This window comes from Leptodactylus fuscus, chromosome 5 (assembly GCF_031893055.1).
Source record: "Leptodactylus fuscus isolate aLepFus1 chromosome 5, aLepFus1.hap2, whole genome shotgun sequence".
Taxonomy (NCBI): domain Eukaryota; kingdom Metazoa; phylum Chordata; class Amphibia; order Anura; family Leptodactylidae; genus Leptodactylus; species Leptodactylus fuscus.
The window spans coordinates 89,203,695-89,208,713 of NC_134269.1; the positions used below are offsets into that span (position 1 = coordinate 89,203,695).

The 5,019-nt window shown below is 39.0% G+C and overlaps 1 non-coding gene across 1 annotated transcript; it reads right to left on the reverse strand.

The window, feature by feature from the left end:
* Positions 1 to 4,531: 4,531 nt before the first annotated feature.
* Positions 4,532 to 4,726, reverse strand: LOC142205390 (small nucleolar RNA SNORA74). The gene has a single exon (XR_012716398.1). It is a non-coding gene; the product is annotated as a small nucleolar RNA SNORA74 (small nucleolar RNA).
* Positions 4,727 to 5,019: the final 293 nt, after the last annotated feature.

Below are 5,019 nucleotides of genomic sequence, written 5' to 3' on the forward strand. Positions count from 1 at the left end.
TGCTTGCCCTGTTAACCCATTTCCTTTATAACATGTGTTTGCATTCGACTGTTAGAAAGATGTGCATATGAGAAATTTCTGCTGAGCCCAAAGTCAGTAGTGGTGGCAATGAGTATTTGGAGTGCGTGGATTGTTGGGCTGCAAGACAGCCGTGGAAAACTGATCTAAACACTGAAACAGCAAACTTTGAGAAATCCAAAATTTGTGTCAGTCATAAAATTAGTGGTCATAACTGTAGAGCCATTAGTTTGATTTCTTCCATTTTGCAGACTATCCAACAAGAGCTGGTGCACTGAAAGTGGCTTCGCAACAGCATAGAAAATATTAGGTAGATATTCTACCATGAATCAAAACAGTTAGTGACTCACAGATACATTAGTTTAGGCCTCAGTCCCACAGATTTACAATTGTAGTCTGTATGGGACAGTAAATTGCTGGGAGACAAGGATTCCTAGCAGCTTAGATAACTACAGCTAGGAGTCCCTCTCCAGGCATAAGGTACAGGCCTGTAAAACCAGACAACACACTGAACAAGTTTCATGGCTGAAACTGTGTGTGAATGCACCTTTATAGATTGTATCACACTCTTAAACCACGTTTGAGTTTAACCAAGTAACTGAAAATGAGACAAACCATTTAAATCCACAGATGAGCCATTAATAGACCAGCCAAAATAATTTCTCTTGGTTCCATCAGTCAGGACTGTCCTGACCACGTCTGATTCACTGGGTGCAGAGAGGTCGCTCTGAAACAGTACATTACTCTTAACAATGACAGAGCCATTCCTAAAAATATAAAAAAAAATAAAATTAAAATATGATAGAAAAGCTGATTAATATACGACAAATAAGCATAATATGGGTGCATTTTTCAACACGTATTACAGCTTCAAATAAAGGTGGCTGCTCTTATACAAAAAAAAAAAAAAAAAAAAGTCTGGTCTAGAACTAGGGAAAGTGTTCCAGTGCTAAACTGGTTGAAGGCTTTGTAGTGAATCCCATCCACATGTTGCAGGAAAAAAACATGCAGCGAACACTCTGATTTCCAAAACAGTTATGGTTTTGGAAACCCCAGAATGTCAACTCAGTTTCCCTATAGGTATAATGGAAGCAGAGAGTCCACAGGAAGAAACCTCTGCGGAATTTCTATGAAAAGCGCTGCAGGAAAAACTGCAATGCGTTGCTGCTGCGGTTTTTCCCACAGCACTTTTTAGTGCAGCCTATGTAGGGTCTTAACTTTATGGGAGGTTTATGGGTCAGATCCAGACTATTGCTGCCTATGGCCAACATGCCAGCTCTAAAGTAGATCACTAAATGCTGTTAAATAGACAAACACTCAAACAAAAATTGAGACTTTGAACTTGGAGAAAAATAATGCCCATAAAGTCTCCCAATCAATGAATTTGTACACCCCAAATGTAATATATGTTAGCAGCATAGAAGATACAAATAAGCTACCAAGAGAGAATATACGCCAAAACACTAACACAATATAAGATTTTTTTTATCAAAAGTACCAAATATGTATTGGTTAAAACTTCCATGTAAATAAGACATTCTAGCAGTGTAGAAAAGGTGTCAGGTTGCCCACAACAAATTGTTAATAAAATTGTATAGCATAATATATGTTCAAAAAGTCATGATATAGTCACAGTAACCAGAGGGTGTGTATTATAAAGGACCCAGATTGCTCCTGTATGATCTCCATATGGGTATGCTTTTCATCACCATTTATAAAGGTTTGTGTATTAAATTTGATAGAAGCTATTCTTGTGCTATGTAGAAGCACTGATTCGCTTGTAATTATTGGTGGATATGTGAAGGTTATAATCATGTAATATATGAAAAACATAGTTATCCTTAAAAGCTGAATGCTAGATATAGTTGCTTATGCTTGAAACTGGTATAATGTTATATGATAAGATCGTGCCTTTATCCAGGATGGGTGCAAGAAAAACAAATGCTTGGTTTACTGCCAGAAGACAGCTCTCCAAGGTTACCACGCGTGACCGGGAGTAGCCGTCTATATATGGAACTGCTGAAACTTTTTCTGTTTGATTGAGGTGTAGCATACCAATCAGGAACGAATATGAAAACTTACGTTATCTCCCTTCCTTTCTCTGCTACTATTTAACCCCACGTTGTTTTAATAAAAGTGCATCATATTTACTCCTTGGTTGAGAGGAACTAATACCAACAACATTGTATGTCTGTTGTAATTTCATTATGGCTAGCACTCAGTCTAATTAATTATGATGACGACTAGAAATGAGCAAGTAGTATTCGATCGAGGAGGTATTCGATAGAATACTACGGTATTCGAAATATTCGTACTCTATTGAATACTACTAGCTATCCGCAGTAAATATTTGATTCAGAGCCAGCGGTGATAGGCCGAATGCTATACAGTGTATAGCATTCGGCAAATCAATGCTGGTTCTGCAGCAGGCTCATCCTTGCTAGTCGGGAGAGCTGGCAGCTTGCTGTTATGAGGGAGCTGACTCTTTCTCATAGGAATGAATTGACAAGCATTGATTGACCGGTGTAAAGCATTCGGCCAATCAACGCTGGTTCTGCTGGAGGCTCATCTGTGAGGAGGACCACAGTAGTCTCCATTGTGGTCCAATTTTAGACTCCGCCTCCTCACAGACGAGCCTCTGGCAGGACCAGCGTTGATTGGCAGAATGCTGTACACTGGCCAATCAACGCTGGTCAATTCATTCCTATGAGAAAGAGGACGAGCCTGCTTCAGAACCAGCGTTGATTTGCTGCAGGCTAGTCTTTGCTAGCTGGGAGAGCTGGCAGCTTGCTGTTATGAGGGAGCTGACTCTTTCTCATAGGAATGAATTGACCAGCGTTAATTGGCTAGTGTACAGCATTCAGCCAATCAACGCTGGTCCTGCCGGAGGCTCATCTGTGAGGAGGTGGAGTCTAAAATTGAACCACAATGGAGACTGCTGTGGTCCGATCTTAGACTCCGCCTCCTCACAGACAAGCCTCCGGCAGAACCAGCGTTGATTGGCCGAATGCTGTACACTGGCCAATCAACGCTGGTCTATTCATTCCTATGAGAAAAAGTAAGCTCCCTTGTAACAGCAAGCTGCCAGCTCTCCTGACTAGCAAGGACGAGCCTGCGGCAAATCAACGCTGGTTCTGCAGCAGGCTCGTCCTTGCTAGTCAGGAGAGCTGGCAGCTTGCGGTTACGAGGGAGCTGACTATCAGCACAACTGCAAGCTCTGTGCAGTTAAAGCACACAGTCCCCATAGACTATAATGGGGTCCGTGCACTTTAATTGCACAGCGCTCCTCCTAAACACTCTCCTCCTGCTACTAGTGGACTTGGTGACTCTCCTTTAGTCAAATAGTGGTTTCCCCTGAAATTAGCATTTTTTCCCATAGACTATAATGGGATTCGATATTCGATCGAGCAATCGAATATTGAGGCTCTACTCAAAACGAATATCGAATCTCAAATATTTCACTGTTCACTCATCTCTAATGACGATAGTTACCCAGGATTATTGGTCAATTAGGCATAAACATGGCTCTAACCTTATCAGATACACTTGTATAACATACATGTTACGATACAGATGTTTCAGTGTTATATTTTTTTATGATTTTATATTTTCCTTTATAATAAGTGTAGACAACCTGGCATATTTTCTACACTTCTAGCTTTTGTCCTTGTCTATTATGTACAAGTAATTTTAACTAGTAAATATTTGGTATATTCGATAAATATCTTGGCTATTGTTTTAGTGTTTTAGAGCATATTCTCTTCTTTTGGTAGTTTAATGCTGTTCATAGAGTAGAGGAAAAACTCAAGAAAGATTCAAGCTCCCATAATAATGTACACAAAAAAAAAAAAAAAAAAATCTAATGAAAAAAAAAAAAAAGTGTTCTGTTGCACAGAAATTGCATTTTAGGAACTTCGTTATATTAAAAACACAAAATACATTTAAGCCACTGAGCCATCAAAATTTCCTATTCTTCAGTATAATTATGCTTTAGACTACTGTCAAACAGTTTTTGCATGCATTTCTTTTCATGAATTAGAACAGTATTTTTATAGCAATTTTGGTCTTAACACCCCCACCTCCCATTTCAAGTTTTTAAGGCTTTTGGTTAGTAATGAAATGGAAACATGCCCGAACACAAAAAAATAAATAATCAAATTTAAAAAAAGCCACAACTAGAGTATCAAAGATGCAAAACCTCATGAAATGGGGGAACAAAAGTCAAGGAAAAAAATGCAATGTATGTAGGACTTAATATTTTACTACTTAACATGTAACTTCTGTCTGCACCATTTCTAACAGTACTTTTCATGGTTAAAAGAAAAAAAAAAATCTAGACCTCACATAATGCAAGAAGATGTGTTTGTAAGCACTCTTAGGGTGTATTCACACAGAGGAAAATGGTGAGGAATTTGGTGTGGAATTTCAGCGCTGAAAAAAAAAAAAAAGCCTCCCATTGACTTCAATGGGTTCCTTTTTCTGCTAGCAGAAAAGAAAGGACAGTATGTTACATCTTGTAAGCTTCCATACTCGCACTTACAGACAACTGGTAAGTGCACTCAAGGAAGCACCGCACTGCCTTATACCAAGACCATGTGTCACCAGAACAGTGACCATGGCTTACAGCATGGGGTGGCAGTGCCTTCATCTCCCAGCAGTGTGACACCGTCACAGTCACGCCAGAACCGGACAGCGGTCTACCACTGGAGGCCATTTTTCTTTTTTATAGTAGTTTAATTAAATATAGTAAACGTTAAAAGTTTTTTTTTTTCTATATATTCTTTCCTGCTTTTAATTTTATTGTTTGTGTGCCTTTCATCCTCTGTTCTCTTCCTATCTACATATGACATTTGTGGGTGGCATACGCCAGAGGTATACTATATATGAATAGATTTCAGATGGTCCTGACATTTCTTCAATGAGCAACTTCCTAGCTGCTTATACGTTAAGAATAAGAAATTACTACCATAGGACTTACAAGAATGCTTGAATTTCTGTTCC